The 21,342-nt window shown below is 42.8% G+C and overlaps 3 long non-coding RNA genes across 3 annotated transcripts in view; 2 read left to right on the top strand and 1 right to left on the bottom strand.

Annotated features, from left to right (window-relative positions):
* LOC146425594 (uncharacterized) overlaps window positions 1-2,934 on the top strand; it is a 31,349-nt gene extending 28,415 nt beyond the window's left edge. Inside the window, exon 2 of the long non-coding RNA XR_014846544.1 lies at window positions 2,606-2,934. This is a non-coding gene — a long non-coding RNA (uncharacterized LOC146425594). The remainder of the gene's footprint in view (window positions 1-2,605) is intronic.
* Window positions 1-21,342, top strand: part of LOC146425591 (uncharacterized) — a 290,543-nt gene that overhangs the window by 59,796 nt on the left and 209,405 nt on the right. The window lies entirely within an intron of this gene.
* LOC146425589 (uncharacterized) overlaps window positions 4,080-21,342 on the bottom strand; it is a 289,101-nt gene continuing 271,838 nt past the window's right edge. The window contains exon 3 of the long non-coding RNA XR_014846528.1: window positions 4,080-4,167. This is a non-coding gene — a long non-coding RNA (uncharacterized LOC146425589). The remainder of the gene's footprint in view (window positions 4,168-21,342) is intronic.

Raw genomic sequence — 21,342 nt, 5'->3', positions numbered from 1 at the left:
CAGTTGATGCTGTCCTAAAATCTCTTGCTTATGAAAATACTAACAATGACTGTAAAAAAGCCCTGGATGTGATATGTAATCACTGATGTTGAAATTTCTAATTATATCAAGGCACGTGCTAAAATCAACTCAGAGCAATTCAAAGCAGAACATATTGCTACTGCCATAGCCCAACATCTGCAAGTGGCCAGAGCAGCTGTTAAGTGCCTTGAATGTGGGGAAGAGGGGCACATTAGAAAACAATGTCCGAAAGGATAAAAAGGCAATAAAAAGCCCAATACACCTTGTCCTTGCTGCTGAAAAGGGTTTCATTGGAGCAATCAGTACCGGTCCAAGTTTGATGAGGACGGCAACCCCCTTCTGAAGTAGGGAAATTCAAAAGGAGGTGTGCTGTCCGATGCCCCCCAATCAAATGGGACCCCACTCAATCAGACACCAATACAAACACAAATCTTGCAAGGGGCAACCCCGGGAGTGCCTGCTTGGACCTGGCCATCAGCACTACCACAGCCTTAAATGATACCTCTGTTCATCTGTTACCCACTGCTGTTTTCAGTCCACTACCATTTCAAACTTATGCTTTAAGTAGCTCTTCGACCACCCGAACTGGACTGTTTATATTACCAGGAATCATTGATGCAGATTATAAAGGGGAAATCAAAATCATGGCTTGGATGCCCAATCCTCCCTGTACAGTGGCACAAGGAAGCCAATTGGCTCAATTAATACCGCTGCCAGCAATTCCCTGCTCAGCTCTGATCTTACAACAACAATGAAATGCAGGAGGATTTGGAAGCACAGGTTCCTCGCAAATATTTTGGTCAGAAATCATAGGGGTACAACGGCCATTACTCACTTGTCAAATAGGCTCTAAGTCTTTTCCTGGGTTGGTCGATACCAGAACTGATGCATCTATCATAGCACAAAAAGAGTGGCCTCCTGAGTGGCCTCTGGTACCCTCTACGGCAATTGTCGCAGAAGTCGGCGGACAAGTACTGTGGCAGTCTGTAAGAGCTGCAGATCATCTTTCCAAAGAGCAAGACTGCCACCTTGTGGCCATATGTTCTCCCGATCCCGGGCACTTTGTGGGGACAAGGCCTAATGACTCAATTGGGTTTGATCATTTCAACACATTTTTAATAGAGGCCACCAATTAAACACTACTCCTTGAACTGACTTGGCTTACAGAAAAGCCTGTTTGGGTTAATCAGCGGCTTCACCAAACCCAAATTCTCATACAAGAGCAATTGCAATTGGGTCACATATTCCCTTACACCAGCCCATAGAACACACCTATTTTTGTTAACCCTAAGAAATCGGGGAAGTGGAGGCTTTTACAGGATCTCAGGCCAGTTAATGCAGTAATGTCATTTATGGGACCATTACAACTAGGAATACCCAACCCTACCATAATTCCAGAACATTGGGAATTAGCAATAATTGATTTAAAAGACTACTTTTCCACAATTCCTTTATATCCAGATGATACATGTAAGTTTGCCTTTTCTTTACCATCTGTCAATCATGAGGTTCCCATGGAACGATACCAGTGGGTTGTGCTGCCTAAAGGTATGAAAAACAGTTCTAATCTCTGTCAATTTGTTGTTCACTCAGCAATACAACCAGTATGGCAAAAATATCCATTTGTTTTGCTGTATCACTACATGGATGATATTTTAATTGCTTCTGACAGTTCTTTACTGTGGTGGTTTTAATTGGCCCAAAACATCAGTAAAGTATTTTTAACATCTAGGAGAAATTTGGACCCCTCAGAAGCTGTTGTGGTAGGCCTGGGGAGGTGTCTGAGGGGTGGGGTAAGGCACAAAGATGGCTCCTGTGTGTCCTGAGTGTAAGTTCTGGAAGTTTTTCATCAAGTCCAGCAGAGCCAATCTCTGATGGCTCTGAAGGTGATGGACATGCTGCCGGCCAAGTTTGGGCCAATTGGAGGTGCTGGTTACGCCTCTGTGAAAACATATTTAAGAAGAAATCAAAACAAAGCAGGTACGCACTTCTTTCACTTCTTTGTAGTTAGAGGAGGAGGAGGTGGAGGTGAAAATATGTGAGGGAGAACAGCATGGAGATTGCCAAGGTCAGTGAAGAAGGGGGGGGAAGGGGTGCTCCAGTGCTCCCGGCACCGGAGCTGAAAACTTTCTGCTAGCTGTGGTGAAAGCTATGGGGGAGCAAGAAGTTTCTCCTGCAGCCCATGGAGTCCATAAGGATGCAGAAATCCACCCACAGCTCACTCCAGAGGAGCAGGTGGATGCCTGGAAAAGACTGTGAACCAGTGGGAGTCTCATCTAAGAGTTAAAACTGCAAAAGTCCTTGACTGGGAGAGAAAGGCCTTGCTCTTGGGATGGAAGCAGCCTGGCCTTGTCTCGGGAGAGTCTGCACAGCACCTTATGGACAAAAAGACTCACAAAGCAGCAGAATTTGGGCGGGATGTTGCTCATGAGATGGGACCCACGCCAAAGAAGTTCCTAGAGGACTGTCTCTCGTGGGAAAAGACCCCGTGGCTAAGTAGAGACCCCTTCTCCTTGTTTGGACTGACCAGAGAACTCCTCTCACCCTGCCCCCTGTCTGTGTTGCTAGTTTGGAAAGAGGGAAGGGGGGATGAGTGCAGAGACTGCTTCTTCAGAGGGCGGGGCTGAGAGCAGAAAAAAAACTGTCTGAAGAGAAACAAGTAGAGATAAAGAGTATTTGTAGTAGAAGAATTGTGGTGATGAGTAAATTTGAGAATCTACTCTGTGGACTGAGAAGAGACCCCACACCCTGCCCCCCACCTGGCTTGTTGATTGTAAAGGAGGAAAGGGGGTGAATACTATAGGTTCGTAAGAGGGAGGGGGGAGTGAACAAAAACTGTATGAAAAGTTTATTTTTGCCTGCATTTATCCTCCAACTCTGTTAGGTAATTAAAACACTTTTTTGCAACTTTAAGCTTGGAGCCTGGTTGCCCTTTTTTCTTTTTCTGTGTGTCCTCCTGGCAATATCCTGTCTAAAACCCATGACATTTACTGTTGAAGGACTGTCTTGCTGCTTTAAAAATAATGCTTGCCAGCAGAGGCTTATGCATAGCCACAGAAAAACCCCAAACAGAATCTCCTTGGAAATACATGGGCTTTAAATTGCTAGAAATAACAATCACCCCACAGCCAGTAACTTTGAAAACTGACATATGTTGAATGATTTGCAAAAATGATTGGGCACTATTAATTTGATTCGCCCTTTCTTAGGAATCACCACAGAAGAATTATCCCCTTTATTTCAATTGTTAAAAGTGGAGGCAGATCTTTCATCCCCTAGGCAGTTTACAAAGACTTCCCGAAATGCTTTGGCACATGTGAGTGGGAAAATTAATAAATCCTTTGCCATGCATGAGAACCTGAATTTGCCTTTGTAGCTGTTCTTAATTCTGCAGTATTTTCAACCTTATGGCCTTATCGGTCAATGTGATGAATATCCTCTCTGGCTATTAGAATGGATTTTTCTACCACACACCTTCACAAAAACTATAACCACTCAACTTGAGATGCTTATTTGACTGCTGTCAATGAGACAACTTTGATGCCAGACTCTGCCAGGACACGATCCAGCAGTCATACATCTTCCTATTATTGCGACAGAATTAGAAAATGTTGCTGTTTGAGACAGACATGACACACAAAGACACAGCTCCAGGCCAAGTAGAAAGGAAGGTAGAAGCAAAGTTTATTGCTACAAAGTCTCTTTTATACTATTGTCGGGGTTTGACCCTGACTAAACGCTAACACTCCGGCTCTCTCCTGCTGCAGATGTGCAGGAGAGGGGAAAGGGAAAAAAACTGTAAAAACACACACCAATCTCATGAGTTAAGTGAGATAGGACACTGGTAGGAGGATGCATGGAAGAAAAGTCAGACAGGCTTTAAACTTAAAGTTGCAAAGTGATTTAATTACCTAACAGAGTTGGAGGATAAATGAGAGGCAAAAATAAACTTTTCATTCACTATTTTGTTCACTCATCCCCCTCCCTCTTACAAACCCATTTTTTATTCACCCCCTGTCCTCCTTCCAACCAACAGCTTGGGTAGGGGGGCAGGGTGTGGAGTATTTTCTCAGTCCACAGAGCAGGTCCATAAATCTATTCATCACCACAATTCTTCTACTACAAATACTCTTTATCTCTACTTATCTCTGTCTCTCTCCAGACAGTTTCTCTGCTTTCACCCCCACCCTCTTAAGAAACAGTCTCTGCGCTCACCCCCCTTCCCTCTTTCCAAATCAACAACACGGGCAGGGGGCAGGGTGAGGGGTTTGTTTTTTGGTCAGTCCATCAGGGAGAGGGGTTCTCTACTTAGCCATGGGGTCCCTCCCACCAGAGACAGTCCTCTGGGAACTTCTTTGGCATGCGTCCAATCTCATGAGCAACATCCTGCCCGAATTCTGCTACAACATGAGTCTCTTGGTCCATAAGGTGCTGTGCAGACTCTCCCAAGCTGAGGCCAGGCTGGTTCCATCCCAGGAGCAAGGCCTTTCTCTCCCGTTCAAGGCCTTTGTAGCTTTAACTCTTTCGATGAGACTCCAACTGGATCACAACTTCTTCCAGGCATCCACCTGCTCCTCTGGCATGGGCTGTGGGTGAATTTCTTCATCCTTGTGGACTCCATGGGCTGCAGGGGGACCTCCTGCTCTTCCATGGTCTTCACCACGGCTAGCAGAGGGTTTTCAGTTCCGGCACCCGGAGCACCTCCTCCCCCACCTTCTTCACTGACCTTGGTGTCTCCATGTTGTTCTCCCTTCACATATTTTTACCTCCACCTCCTCCTCCTCTAACTACAAAGAAGTGCGTGCCTACCTTGTTTTGATTTCTTCTTAAATATGTTTTCACAGAGGCATAACTAGCACCTCTAATTGGCCTACACTTGGCCGGCAGCATGTCCATCACTCTCAGAGCCATCAGAGATTGGCTCTGCTGGACTTGATGAAAAACTTCCAGAACTTTCACTCAGGACACACAGGAGCCATCTTTGTGCCACTCCCCACCCCTCAGATACTTCCTCAGGCCTACTACAACAACTTCTGAGGGGTTTAAATTTCTCTTAGATGTTAAAAATACCTTGCTGATGTTTTGGGCCAATCAAAACCACCACAACTATTTTCTAACATTTGTGCCACATGGCCATTGGCTCCTTACTTGTTATTTTAATACACTATTTGTCAGTTATTCCTAGCACACATCTTTAGCAGAAAACAGCCTCCCTCTCACAGGTGCAAATTCCCTCTTGTTCTGCTCTGTTGTTTTTTCTTCTTGCTTCTGTCCACACTAAGATTCTCAAGGGTATGAGTTGTTTGTAACACAGCCGGTGTTTGTGAACTGAGACAGGCTAGCTGTCAGTTCCCACAAGAAAACCTATTCAGGGACTCACTGTCATTTCAAATTGCATTGGCTGATTACAATGGAGAATTAATTCATTTGAGGCCTCATCATACACTGTTACAATCCTTCAAAGGACTCCCCTTCCAACTGCAGTGACTGCAAAGACGCCTATCCCTGATGCAAAAACTATTATCACTGATGGATTGGGAAAAACACACAAAGCTGTGACCCTGTGGAAAAACAACATGGGACAATGGGAACATTCGATAACCTTTCAACCTGGATCTACTCAGTTAATTGAGCTAGCAGCTATGGTAGAGACATTTCATCTTTTCTCAGAGCAACCTATTAACATTGTTTGTGATTCTTTTTACGTTACCAGAATCATCAAGAAATTGAGCATTCCTTCCTGAAGGAAGTCTCTAACAAAAATCTTTTTGTGTTATTAACCACTGTGTACAACCTTTTACTTCACAGGTCTCATGAGTATTACATTCTGCACCTTAGGTCCCACACCACTCTGCCAGGACCTATAGTAGAAGGTAAGGTGAAAGCAGATGCCCTTGCTATGACAGCTACTGTGCCACAAAAATTAAAGCAGGCAAAACTTTCTCATAATTTCTATCACCAAAATGCCCAAGCACTAGCCAAACAATTTAATTTAACTCTACCACAAGCACGAGATATAGTGAATACTTGCTCACAATGTCAGCAAACTCTTTCTCTGCCACAAGCATTAGGTACAAACTCACAAGGATTGAAACCCAATGACATTTGGCAGACAGACATAACACACGTATTGAGCATTGGAACTTTTAAATATGTCCATGTTTCCATTGATAACTTTTCAGGATTCATAGTTGCAACAGCACACAAGGGTGAAAAATTGAGAGATGCCACCCGACATTGGCTACGTGCTTTTACCACAATGGGGGTCCCTCAACAGATAAAAACAGATAATGGACCTGCATATACATCTCATAAAACACAAGAATTTTTCCACACTTGAGGTATCAAACACATCACAGGTATTGCACTCTCCAACAGGACAAGCCATAGTGGAAAAGGGCACATTATACATTAAAAAACATGCTGTAGAAACAAAAAAGGGGGAACCTGGTAGGTATGCTTCCTCAAGAGCAACTTGACAGAGCAACCTATGTTTTAAATTTTTTGAATCTTCCCACTAGAGACGGTCTAACAGCACATCAGAGATGCCTAGGCCAGACCACTGAGGGAGAAGGAGTTCACCCAGAAGCTACATACAAAGATTTACATAGCGGTCAGTGGAAAGGTCCAGTTCCACTGTTAGCTTGGGGGAGAGGTTATGGGTGTGTCTCTACCTACAGGACCGTACTGGCTCCCAGCAAGATATATCAAACCCAGCCAAGAAAGACAACAATGAATTTTGTCCTTTTTCTACTGCTGTGCTGCCATCAAGCGGTGGAAGGAAGAATCTACTGGGCACACATTCTGAAGCCACCACTGTTCTGACCTCTCATATGGTGGGATCCAGAGCCTCCCCTCAGCAACAATGGAACAGAATGGGTAGGAGGAATTTGGTTTCTTTCCCTAGATCAGGGTATTGTAGATACGGATATTAGCAATGCTACTTATGTTACTGATTTACCACCTATATGCTTAATGTGGATTCAAACAAATGCCTTTTTACCTTCACCTTTTCCTAATTTTTCTATGCAATTGCATTTAATATATGTCCACTCAGAGACTGCAAAAAAGTTGACTACTATTACATTGCCGGCCATCCTGTCTATCTCTAATAAATCTGTGGATGCCATCCCACCTCATTTCCCCAAATGCCGTTTTACATCTGTGGCTAGCACAGGTCTTTCTCGTGAGAACATTCCGCTGTGTTTTATAAACAATGATAAAGTTTGGATGTTTTTCAAACAGTGTCTCGAGATTTGGACAGTTCAGGCCTGGCCAATCTGGCCTAGGGGGAGGTTTCTGGCTGACCAATCTGGGCGACCTCTGAAAAGTATATATATATATTGAAATCAAAATAATAAACTCTCTTTCTTGCCACACTGAGAACTTGGGTCCTTCTCTCTGCTAGCGGCTCAACAGTGACATACATCCATTTTCAATATACTGCATTTGGAATGAACATCATGTATAGGACAATGGCCACAACAACAATTCTTACAGCATGGAAAAATAATTGATTGGGGACCGCATAGTATCCTTAGAGAAAGTGGGACTAATACAACCATTCTGCTATCACAAAAGGCAAAAAGCAGTATTGCTTGGCATGATGGTAGGATGGCTGGACCATTGATTCAATATTATTTAGGTAATAATCAATCACATGTTCATAAAAATTTGTGGAAAATGTTGTTACCTGCTTTTGTTAATAAGAAATACCAGGTAAAATTGGATAGGAATGCCACAATTGCCAATCTAACGCTGCTGAAGGACCAATTACTACTGACTTGTACTTCACACCTGTATATTTTTGCTTTAGCTAACAAATTTTCAACAGATTATAGAAATAGTTTGTATTTTTTATCTGCTAATTCTTTTGTTTTTAAATCACGTGTAAGGTATGATGATATGTGTAACTATTCTGTCCTTCTTCCATTTAAAAGAAGACCTGAAATCTGGGTGCCTGTAGATCTGACTTGGACTTGGGAAGGACAAGACGATCTTTCACAATTATTCTGACTAGTCCAAGAGGAAATCTAAAAGAGTAAGAAATGAGTTTGCAAAATTCTGGGTTGGCTAATCTTTGCAATTGTTTCTGCCGTTGATGCCTGATGGGTTTTTGTATTTTTTATTTTACTTTTATACTCTCTTTATATATATCCTTTATATATAACCTTTTACCCTTCCTCGTTCCTGTACTTTTTACTCCCTGTATCTTAACCCTACATGTCTATCACCCTAGTACCCCTTGCCCTGCTCAGAATCCTTTGGAGAAGACGAAACATACCCACAATCTCAAAAGCGTGATGCACAACCTTGAACAGGGCCCCCATCACTGAGACATGTTTTTTGTAAACTAAGTAGCAATCTTTTGGGGGGGGGCAATTTTAATAAGGGGGTAATTACTTCATTTCTTAGACTTCTTATTGGAGACTTTTAGATAGGTATTCTAATCTAAGCTGTCCATAAATTGTATACGGGGGATATCATTGGGGGCTTGCTTTTTGGGGGCTTGCTTGTTCGTCGGTGCGCATCTGGGATCCTATTAAACCAAGGTAAAACCCCTTTCCTATACTGTGTGTCTGCGTCTAAAATTTTTTCTAGCAATTTAAGGCATCAGTTCTGGCGAGCCAGGCAGGAGGAGAAGAAACCCCGGGTTCTGATTTTGGACCGAGAAACACCTCGCTGTACCCCCCCAACTCGCCGGCACTAGGGGAGGGAGGCGGCGATTCAAGATTGAAATCCGGGAGTTTCCCAAGACCGCAGAAACACAGCTGGAGAGGTAAGATCAAAGGAGTTGTTTTATGGTTTTATAGATAGCTAGCTAGCATTTGGGAGATCTCCAAGGGTGGGAGCGTGGCCAGGGGGGCCATAAAAAGGGGGGTTTTTTAATCGCTCCGCTCCCACAGGGTGGGGGGATTGTGAGGAGAGGGGGACGCCTCTCGCTAATACTCACAGGGAGCCGCATAGGGCTCACGGGGGGGCTGTGGCTCAGAGGGGGCTGCAGCCCACAGGTTGGGGTGTGGGTTCAACTACCGAAGTTCGAATCCCGCCAGGGTTTCTAAGCTGAACACGCGTGGTTTTCAGGCTTGCTTTCTTTGCTCTGCTGGTTCTGTGCTAATCTATAGGTTAAGAACCTTTTCCTACTGTTTCTTTCTGTTTATAAGTAAGAGAATGGGTAGTGTGCTATCTACCAACCCAAACATCCCGCAGGATTCCCTGCTGGGTTTGATTTTGAAAAACTGGAATCTGCTGACAGTACGAAGTGTTGATTTACATTCCGGTGAATTAACCAGACTTTCACTGTGGGTGTGGCCTGCACTGAAACTGGAAGGGGGGAGTAAATGGCCTTGGTTAGGCAGTTTAGATAATGAACTTATTACAAAGTTACTCGTGGAACTCCGAGTTCAGGGCAGGTTTAAGGAGTTAAGATATGCAGAATTGTTTTCTATATTTCTAAATCGAGAAGAAGTTTATAAGCAAATGAAAAAGAACCACTTTGAGACGGCTTTACAAAAATTAGAAAAGAAAAAAGATAGACAGAAACAGCCTCCGACGAAAGATGAGGAGATAGACATGACAGACACAGATTTGGTGGCACCAAATTTACGAAGGGGGGCATCACCCCAGCTGCAACAGGGGCCGGTGCCCCCTCTCCTTTCCTCTCTTCCTCCTCCCCCACCGCCATTCTGGCCGTCTGCCCCCCCCCTTCACCTACTTGATACAGCCTGGGGGAAAGAGGAGGTGTGGCCGCCTCCTCCCCCACTGCCACCCCACCCCGACCGGTCTGATGATGAGGATGAAGGTGGGAGCAGAGGCAGAGACAGGGGTGGAGACAAGGGTGGAGGCAGGGGTGGAGGGAAAAGGGGGGACCGAGGCGGAGAGAAGGGCAGAACCAGGATGGACTGGGAGGGAGAGGGGAGCACGTCTACCGCTGGCCCCTCCCAGACTGGGGAAAGGGGGGGGCGGCGGGCGGCACCCGCCCAACAGCTCCACTAGAGCTGAGAAGGAAAGAATCCAAATCAAGCGTGAGTCAGACGAATCCAGTGTAGATGTAGATAGCTCGGAAGAGGAAGGGGAAACCGAGGCTGAAGCTGCAGGCAGCGAACCTGCTGGGAAGAAAAGGGGGAAAATAGCCTGGGAAGCTATTGGAGCTGCCAGTCCGGTAGCAAAACGTACTACATCTAAGAGAGATGAATCAAGGAAGGGGGAACCTGTCCTGGAAGTACCTCTAAGGCAGGCTGTTGAAAATCAAAAAATGGTTTATATCAAAACTCCTTTCTCCCTCAGAGAACTCCGACAATTAAAAAAATCAGTTAGAACATACAAAGACAATCCAGAGAAAGTAGCCATGCAGTTTAAATTAGCTATCAAGGCACAAAACCCAGATTGGAGTGACCTGAATGTAATGTTAGATGAGGTACTGGATAGTACAGAAAAGCAGATGGTTATCAAGGCTGCTGTAAATGCTGTGGAAACTCAAGTTGCACCTGGAACCATTCAAGGACCTGTTAGTAATATTTTTCCTTTGATAGATCCAGGTTGGGATCCCAATGTGCCAGAGGAAATGGCCAAATTAAAACAGTATCAAAAGTGGATAGTTATTGGACTAAAATGTGCTATTCCTAAAGCAATTAACTGGGCCAAAATATACGAAATTAGGCAAGGTCTAAATGAGACCCCCACAGATTTCCTGAACAAGCTCAAAGAGGCTGCATGGAAGTACACAAACTTGGACTTGGATTCCCCAATGCAGCAATCTAATTTAGCCTACATATTTGTAGGCCAATCTACACCTGATATAAGGAAAAAGCTGCAAAAATTGGATGAGTATGATATAAATAGGTTGTTGAATGTAGCCTGGAAAGTATACCAAAATAGGGATTCAACAGATACTGGTAAACCCTACTACAAGAAGCAGGGTCAAGGGAAAAGAAAGGGTCCACCTCACCCTCCTCTATCCGAGGACCAGTGTGCCATCTGCAAGAAGAAGAGACACTGGAAGAACGAGTGTCCAATGCGGGCGAAGGAGACGCCCACGTCTTCTCAATTAGCTGTAAATGGGAATTGACAGGGACCGAAGGCATTATCTACCCCAGCGGAGCCTTCGGTTATAATTAAGCTGGGGAAAGATGATGTTGAATTTTTAGTTGATACGGGGGCAACATATTCTGTGTTAAATACTTTAAAGGGGAAACTGAGTCAAGATACTGTAGATGTAATTGGTGCCACGGGAGTAAGTGAAACAAGGCCTTTCTTTCAACTTTTAAGATTTAAACTGAGGAAACATTGGGTGACTCATCAATTTTTATATATGCCAAATTCTCCAAAACCATTGTTGGGCAGAGATTTATTGGAAAAATTAGAGGCAGAAATTAAATTTTCCAAAGAAGAGAGAGTGAAAGTTATAATTCCTGAATCTAAATTTGTCGAAGCAGCTACTATTCTTATCCAGGAATGTTGTAGAGAAATTCCTAAAGAAGTTGAGGATGCGGTAATTCCAATAGTATGGGCCAGTGATTTTCCCGAGAGATTCAAAAGAGCTGAACCTGTGAGTATTGCACTCAAAGCAAGAGCAACACCGGTAAGGCAGAAACAATACCCTCTGAAATTAGAAAGTCGTAGGAGACTAGCACCTGTAATTGAGAAATTTCTCAAATTCGAGTTGCTAGTGGAATGTGAGTCCAAATACAACACACCCATCCTGCCAGTAAAGAAGGCTGATGGTAAGAGTTACAGGCTAGTGCAGGATTTGAGGGCAATCAACAGAATTACAGAGGACATACATTCAGTTGTACCAAATCCCTACACCTTTCTGACCACATTAACAAATGAATTAGGGTGGTTCTCAGTCTTAGATCTCAAAGATGCCTTTTTCTCTATTCCAATCCACAAAGATAGCCAGGAGCTTTTTGCTTTTGAGTGGGAAAATCCTGAGACAAGAAGAAAGACTCAACTAACTTGGACAGTGCTACCCCAAGGGTTCAAGAACAGCCCAACAATATTTGGACACCAGCTATCAAAGAAAATGGAAAACTGGAAAAAACAAGAATCAAAAGGAGAAATCCTTCAAAATGTGGATGACATCCTGATCGCAGCAAAAACACGAGATGACTGCATCCAACTCACTGTAAGTCTTTTGAATTTTTTGGGCATGGGCGGATACCGAGTCTCAAAGGAAAAGGCACAGGTTGCCAAAGAAACTGTAGTATACCTGGGGCTGGAAATCTTCCGTGGTCATCGACAACTTAGCAAAGAACGGAAAGAAGCTATCTGTCGGCTTCCAGAGCCCCACACGGTGAGAGAGATGCAAGCTTTCCTCGGCATGGTAGGTTGGTGTCGACTTTGGGTGGCAAAGTATGGAATACTGGTAAAGCCTCTGTATGAAACCCTAAAGACAGCTGAAAAGGGAACCATTAACTGGACAGAGAAAGCGAAAGCTGTCTTTAAACAATTAAAACATTCCTTGATGTCTGCTCCAGCTTTAGGGCTGCCAGATTTAACAAAGCCCTTCGAACTATTCACATACGAGCGGCAGAATGTAGCTCTTGGGTTGCTAGCACAATATCTTGGGGATCAGCGAAGAGCTGTGGCCTATTTTTCAAAACAGCTAGACAATGTTAGCCAAGGGTGGCCAGGGTGTCTGAAAGCCGTGGCAGCAACTGTCATCCTAATCCAGGAAGCTCAGAAATTCACCCTTGGGCAGCACATTGTTGTGTATGTACCCCACGCCGTGATTTCTGTGCTGGAGCAAAAGGGGGGACACTGGTTATCCCCTAGCAGAATGCTTAAATACCAGGCTGTATTGTTGGAACAGGACGATGTCACTCTAAAAACAACATCTGTTGTAAACCCCGCAATGTTTTTGTCATCCACACTGCTCGATAACGTACCTGAGCATGACTGTTTGCAGACAATAGAAGAAACCTACTCCAGTAGACCAGACCTGAAGGATGTGCCTCTGGTGAATCCAGATTGGGAACTTTTTACTGATGGGAGCAGTTTCATACGGAACGGTAAGCGTATGACAGGCTACGCAGTGACCACCACAGATGAAGTGATTGAGGCAAAAGCCTTGCCTTCAGATGTATCATCACAGAAAGCTGAACTGATTGCACTGACCAGAGCTCTAGAACTGAGCGAGAGAAAGAAGGTAAATATATAGACTGATTCCAAATATGCATTCAGTGTTGTTCATGCCCATGGAGCTATTTGGAAAGAATGTGGCCTGCTGACTGCTCAAGGTAATGGCATTAAACATGCCAAACAAATTCTAGCACTCCTGCAGAACATCTGGAAACCTACAGAAGTAGCTGTCATGCACTGCAAAATTCATCAAAAGGGAAAGACAACTCCTAAAGTGGGAAATCGTTTTGCTGATGAAATGGCAAGAGGGATAGCAGAAAAAGGCATTTTTGCAATAGTGCCACAGAAAGAAGTAGATCTGACAGGGTTTGCTCCAAAATATGATCAGAGTGACCAAAAGTTAATTAAATCTCTTAAGGCTGAAATTAAGGAGGGTGGGTGGGCTGTTACTCCTATAGGCCAAGTTGTAGTCCCACCCCCGATCCTTCGAGAAATAGCACAAAGAGAACATGAGAGTACACACTGGGGAACAGAAAACCTTTTAAAACATCTAAAGAAAGTAGTGATAGAGAGAGGAATGACTGACATCGTGCAGTCTGTAACAAGCAAGTGTGAAACCTGCTGCAAAAACAACCCTGACACAACTAAAAGAGTAGTGTTAGGAGTGACCAAGACAGGGCATCTCCCAGGAGATTACTGGCAAATAGATTTTGCTGAAATGCCACGGAGGGAAGGATACAAATATGTATTGGTATTGGTTGATACATTCAGTGGATGGCCTGAAGCTTATCCCTGTCGCACCAATGCAGCAAAAGAGGTAGTAAAAGCTTTGCTCAATCATATAATTCCAAGATTTGGGGTTCCCTTGGGAATGTCATCAGATAAGGGACCACATTTTATTGCAACAGTGGTCGGGGAAGTTAGCAAGATCCTGGGACTTACTTGGGACCTGCATACACCATACAGGCCCCAAGCAAGTGGCAAAGTTGAACGTATGAATGGAACCCTCAAAACCCAGATTGGAAAAATTTGTCAAGAAACATCTATGACATGGGTTCAGGCTTTGCCTATAGCCTTACTGAGTGTCCGCATACAACCAAGGCGAAGGGACAACATAAGTCCCTATGACATTCTATATGGCAAACCATATCAAGTTCCACACATTCCAGGTGAAATTCACATGAGAAGAAAAATTGATTTGCAGAAATACTTAATGGCTTTGAGTTCCACTTTGCAGAAGCTCCAGAAATTCGTTGTCCTGTCCAAGCCTATAGGATAGGACATCCCTGCCCATCCGTTTCAGCCTGGAGACTGGGTCTACATCAAGTGGTAGGACAGTGACTCCTTGCAACCCAAGTGGAAGGGACCATTCCAAGTCTTGCTGACCACCCTCACTGCTGTCAAGGTTGCTGGGAAAGGACCGTGGATCCACTATTCCAGAGTGAAGAAAGCTTCTGCTCCTGAGACTACCGAGAAAACAGAGACTGATACAAATCAAGATGATGGTTAAATTGTTCCTTACTTGTATGCTGTTTTTCCAATTGGTAACCATGACTCAGGGCTCAGCCCAGGAGTTGTACAATACTGTGATGCAAAATGTATCCAAAGCTCTTAATATGAGCAATTGCTAGATCTGTACTCAATTACCACCTCTAAATGGGAAGGGGAAATGGTCGTTGATTGGTATTGCAATGGAAGAGGAACATACAGAAAGGTGGCAACGGATCAAGCCCAATACCACCTTGCTGCCTCCTATACCCCTGAGCGGCCTGATGGAATGTGAGAACTATACAGTTCGCTGCGTGCTCATGAATGCTACAGGAAAGGCCATTCTTCCACCATATTGTCATAAGACCAACTTTAGAGAAATACTTAACCCAAGATCTGTAACAAAAATGAGGTTGCTGGGATGGAGATTGGCTCTGCCTTTTGGGACGGGAGTGTATTGGATATGTGATGATAAGGCCTGGAAAATTCTACCTGTAGATAGAGACCAGGCCTGTGCCCTTGGAGCTGTAATTCCAAATATAACAATATTTGACCAAATTGAAAAAACACGTAGGAGGGGGAAAAGAACTCTTAATCCCCTCGTTGAACGTCCCACAGTTTTCCATAGTATAGTGAGAGCCCTCCTTCCCTCTTATGGGATAGTTGAATTGGAAAGGACAATCGTGAATATATCGAATGTTATTGAAAATATTGAAAAACATACTGCTGATGCAATTATAGCTTAACAAGAAGAAGTCCATGGCCTGTCAAGGGCAATGACGCAGTACAGGATAGCTCTCAAATTCTTGCTCGACACTCATGAAGGGGTATGTGATATTATCAATGGCAGCTGTTGTTCCTTTGTGGACCAAGATGGGAGAATCAGAGAGGATTTGAAAGAAATTTGGAAGGGAACTCAAATTCTACACGAAGTGGGTTCAAAAAATTACACCTTGAAATTTGACCAAATTTTCCATGCCCTCACTTCATAGTTGCCAGACTGGGCCTGAGTGAAAGAAACATATATAATTATTGTAATTGTAGTTATTATTTTTGCCATAGCTAGTTGTGCAAACCAATGTTGTAGATAGAGTAATTTAGAGTAGTTTAGAGACTAAACAAGGTAAAAGCTTGTTAGTCTCCAAAAAGGGGGGAAATGATGCCTGATGGGTTTTTGTATTTTTTATTTTACTTTTATACTCTATATATATCCTTTATATATAACCTTTTACCCTTCACCGTTCCTCTACTTTTTACTCCCTGTATCTTAACCCTACATGTCTATCACCCTAGTACCCCTTGCCCTGCTCAGAATCCTTTGGAGAAGACGAAACATACCCACAATCTCAAAAGCGTGATGCACAACCTTGAACAGGGCCCCCATCACTGAGACATGTTTTTTGTAAACTAAGTAGCAATCTTTTGGGGGGGGCAATTTTAATAAGGGGGCAATTACTTCATTTGTTAGACTTCTTATTGGAGACTTTTAGATAGGTATTCTAATCTAAGCTGTCCATAAATTGTATACGGGGGATATCATCGGGGGCTTGCTTTTTGGGGGCTTGCTTGTTCGTCGGTGCGCATCTGGGATCCTATTAAACCAAGGTAAAACCCCTTTCCTATACTGTGTGTCTGGGTCTAAAATTTTTTCTAGCAATTTAAGGCATCACCGTAATAATATTAACCACAGCTTCTGTGGCTGTTGCAACCTTGACAAATTCAATTCAAACTGCCCACACCATGGGACAAACTTTTACTAATATTACACGAGAATTGCAAACACAAGAACAAATTGATCAAGAAATAACGGCCAGATTAGATGACTTAGAAAATGCTCTTTTATGGGTAGGTGAAAGAATTGAGGCCCAAAAAACTCACCTATCCCTTCCTCGTGACTGGGAACACATTCATAATTCCTTATGTGTAATGCCTCTTCCATGGAATGAAATGGAACAGAATTGGGAGACAGTTAAAAGTAATCTTCAGGGGGTGTTAGATAAAACCTTACAACAAGATACTTGTTCACACTCAATTAAAAGATCAGCTGAGAGCTTTACAAGCTCTGGAGGAGCAAAAGGTGTTGACAGACCTAAAAAATGATCTCTCTTGGCTGAATCTGAAAAATTGGTTCTCTGGAATAAATTTACAAGTTTGGGTTTTCATTGAACTAAGTTGTTTAGCAGTGACATCCTTTTTAATTCTCTGTCTTGTCCTTTTCAATATAGTTAGAGCTGTTAAAAGCACACAAAAACAAGTAATGGTTTCCTTAGCTTTATCTATGACCTCAAGAAAAACAGAAGGGGGAAATGTGGAGTTACAGAGGAAGCTGCCACCGCAATTGCATGCCAAAGCAAAGCAGAAACAGAAGTATGCTGATTGACACAGAATCTGAAGCAGATAGCGGCTTCCTGCTCTCCCTTGAGAGAAGAATAACAAGCTGTCAAAGCTGACAGATTTATTGAAGAATTGAAAAAGACTAAGCAAACAACTAAGAAATAACTTCTCATGCTAAAAAAGTATATATACTGTCTGACTTTGTAATAAAGATAGATACATTCACATAATTGCATCCGTCTCTCAAGTTCAATACACCACAAAAGATGAAGCAGAGTCTCTCCCTTATGTGAAGACCATCAGGCAGGAGTGAGAGAGACTGAGTTTTGGTGCTTCAGTCTTTTAAAGGACGGTGGTAACACCCACCTGCCCTGAGATACCTGGTTCCATTTTCTTGCTGCAGGGTCTTAAAGAGGCAGTAACAATTTTTGGGCATAGATAGATATGGAATAAAATAGCATTTTGGGTTACCCATGAGAGAGGGTTTGGAGGGGGTGTGTGGGTGTGGGTGTGTCTGTCTGTGTCTGTGTCTCTCTTGGGTGGGGATGCCCCTTAAGATTATTCCTTGAGGCTGAGTCTAAGAGATTTGCCCATGGTCATTGGTATGGGTGAGTAACATCAATCTCTACTTAATAATTGGTTTTGCTAGCTTTAATATAATTGTTTTAAAACATACTGCGCTATATTATACTAATAGTTATAGCTACCTTACCTATATTGTGTAGTAAAACTGTTTAAGATCTTTTAGTCTAATCATTATAATAAATTCTTTACTTTTATAGAAATATATCTGGTTTGCTATCCTTAATCATGTGGGCCAAAGTTGTATAAAGGTTCAATTAAACCTGTATAATCCTTTAGACATAAACCATTGACAAAGCCTGGGACTAAGACTGGATCCAGCCACACCCAGACTCCTCTGCAGAAGGAGTTTAGAAAGCCAGGAGGTCCTTTCTGAACCTCGTGACTCAGTGGGAGGGCTTCTCTAATAAGCTTTGTCTGATGCTCCCATTCTGCCCATGACATGCAGCCATGCTTCTTTGTAAACATTATTCATTTATCACAAAAGGAATTCTAAATGACAACTCAGTCCAATAAATTTCTAGCTGTCTAGCTAGTCAGCTTACTTCTCTCTTAGTTTCTGTGATATGCATGTCACATTGACAAAGTCAGCTCTGCCTAAGTTCATGCCAGAAGATATGCAAAACCTATACACAGGGAATTGATTATTAACGAGATGCGGCGCGAGGGAAAACTCACAGCACTCTCAATATGAGATATAAAGTAAGCTCCAACTTTATTTCGCTAAACGAGAGACTTATATACCGTTACAGAAGTTTCTATTCATAGATACACACACACCTGCAGCTGTTCTCACACACTCAGGAATCCTCTTGTTAACTCCCTTATTCTTTTCTCATAACACTCCTGACTCCTAATCTTTCTCATGGCATTCTTCCCGCAAAACATTCTCAGGCAAACAACCACTGCAGCTTGTCGGAATTTCACTGAGGCCTGGGAACACTGAAACCTTGCTCAGCTCTGTTCAGTTAGCATGAGTTTTGCTGGAAAACCATGTTTTCCAACAATTCCCCCATTTCTCTTGTGAGAACAGACATTGTCTTGTTATCAGATTAATTTGCTTTGCTATAAGTAATTGTTATTATTAGAATTGTTATAAATTTACCTAAGGAAATTTCACTAGTTAGATATGTTGCCATGGTCTAGAAATTGTCATTGCTGAAAACATTCACTTCACAGGTAAAGCTTAGAGAACCTTTTCCGGACAAGGGCTCTAAGTTTACCTGGAAGAAGATTTAGCTTTTATAAATTCAATTTGGTAAATGAAAATTATTTGATCACACTTTGATGCAAAACACTTTGAGACTCATGGCATGTTTCCCAGCCAGTTAGAACCAAAGCTTGGCCAGAGCTCAGGTGCTAAGTGGAAGGGTTTTCTCAGAACATCTTATAAACAAGCTTTGATTAATATCAATAAGGAGAGTATCTTAACATGTTACTATTTTTGTAGATAGCTATATAAGGTGAGATGAAATATTTGAAAATAGTAGATATTATTACTTGACTTTAACTAAGAAAGATAAAACTGCAAAGCTTTTGTGAATAATAATATAAACTAACAAATTTAAAACTTAAAATTAATATCACTAAAAATGAATAAAACTTAATTTTAATAACTCTTATCTTAAACCAACAATTAGGACTTAACTATAATGGAATTTAAAATTGATATTATCTTAACAACTTAACTCTAACAAGATTTAAACTTAACAGAATTTAAAATTAACATCACTTAATATTACTTAACAGAATTTTAACTTTAACAGAACTTACAACTTAATAGAATTTAAATCCACTATTACTTAACTTTAACAGAATCTATGCTTAATCAAAAGATACTTAACACATAGTTTAAACTATTCAGTATAACTTCACTCACAGGCTTTCATTCACACATTAAAACTCTCAAGAAATCAAAATCACATTCTCATTAATCACAGCCTTCATTTACACATTAAAGCATTCAAAAAGCAAACACTCTCAGTAGGCCTACAACATTCACACATACACACAAATGCTTTAGCAAAATTCAATTTTCATTTAAGGCTTTTAGTATTCAAGGTGTTATTATTTTTTTATCAGGATAATATCTTGTTACAATGCTTCTTTATTAGTAAATTGCTTTGGTCTCGGTGTCAGTGCAGCCAGGCTGAAGGAAGAGCCGATCTGCTCCATTCTGCTCAGGCTGTTTCTGTTGGCAACGCTGTTGGTTAGTTCTGGTTCGTTGCTGAAGCTGTCAATCAGTAGAGTTTAGAGTTTCATCACAGACATCACAGTTGGGCAGTGAAGGAGGCGTGGATGGCTCGCGACTCCGCCCACCGGGGTACCCTCTGGGACTTCCGCTCTGGTTGTCATTCGGCCAGAAGCCACGGCTGGAACAACTTCCTCCACAGGCGTGCCGCAGGGCAGGGGCCGCCGCTGCTCCCGGGTCACTGGTCACCCTCTGTTTGTTCTTTTTGTTTTTGCAAGCTTCTGTGCTGTGAGTATCTTTGTTACAGTAGAAACACCAACTTTTTCTGCTACAGTTTTTCTGCATGCGTCTCTCACTCCCACATCGGTAACATCGGGATGATTTCTGGTTACTCTGTTTCTTTACCCGCGATATCGGAGCTCGTTCTAACAAAATATTGCGTTGTTCTGGCAAAAGTCTAACAGTGACTCTCTCAAACAAAGCAGCTAAGATGTTTTTCGTTGTAACATTGCCATACTCTATGATATATTGAGACAGGAACAGATTTTTCATCCAATCGAGCAACTTTGAATTCTCGGCTATCAGCAGTCTCTCCCCCCCCCTCCCCGGCGGGGGGGGTTTCCCTGGCAGCTGTGCCGCGGCTGCCGAAGTATTACGCATATCAAAAGCGGCACAGTAATTCACAGGCTTTTCTCTGCTTAATGCAGGTACTATGTCCTGCGCTGTGAGCCACGTAAGGTTTTGCTTTGTGGCATGTATTTGTAAGCAGGCTACAACTTTGCTCCATGATTTGCCAAGCTTTCTTGCAATTTTATCACAGTCTAAAAGCAAAACAGCTCCGTAATTCAGCCATTCTGTTACACTGAATACTGTAATAGGATTTGTAAAAAATCCATAAGCTTGTCCTACTGCCATCAGGCCAGCCAAATAAAACAGGCTACTGAGTTCGTGCTTTTCTAAAAAGCATAACAATAAAATTCGGGCTACCTCTGATTCCATTTTGGGTCCAGCTGGTTTTCAGGGTCCTGGTCAACACCGTCTAAGCACTCGATCGAGGCTCGCAAGTTGCCAGAGTTGTGCAGTATACCGAGTTATAGCCCTCACGGTAGGCAGGTAATCACCTGTGTCTTCCGACCTTTCCCAATTCGGGCAAAGACACGACACGCTGAGGCTGCACTCCTCTAGCACCTCTCCGTTCGCGCCGCTCTCAGAAGCCGGGTCGTAAAACTCCGTTGTCAGGGTCCGTTGCTCGCTCCGTATCACGTCGGGGTCACCATTTAACGAGATGCAGCGCGAGGGAAAACTCACAGCACTCTCAATATGAGATATAAAGTAAGCTCCAACTTTATTTCGCTAAACGAGAGACTTATATACCGTTACAGAAGATCCTATTCATAGATACACACGTACACCTGCAGCTGTTCTCACACACTCAGGAATCCTCTTGTTAACTCCCTTATTCTTTTCTCATAACACTCCTGACTCCTAATCTTTCTCATGGCATTCTTCCCGCAAAACATTCTCAGGCAAACAACCACTGCAGCTTGTCGGAATTTCACTGAGGCCTGGGAACACTGAAACCTTGCTCAGCTCTGTTCAGTTAGCATGAGTTTTGGTGGAAAACCATGTTTTCCAACAATTCC

The sequence above is a fragment of the Lichenostomus cassidix genome, chromosome W (genome assembly GCF_008360975.1).
Source record: "Lichenostomus cassidix isolate B80296 chromosome W, HeHo_3.0, whole genome shotgun sequence".
Lineage (NCBI taxonomy): Eukaryota > Metazoa > Chordata > Aves > Passeriformes > Meliphagidae > Lichenostomus > Lichenostomus cassidix.
This window is presented reverse-complemented; position numbering and strand designations above follow the sequence as displayed.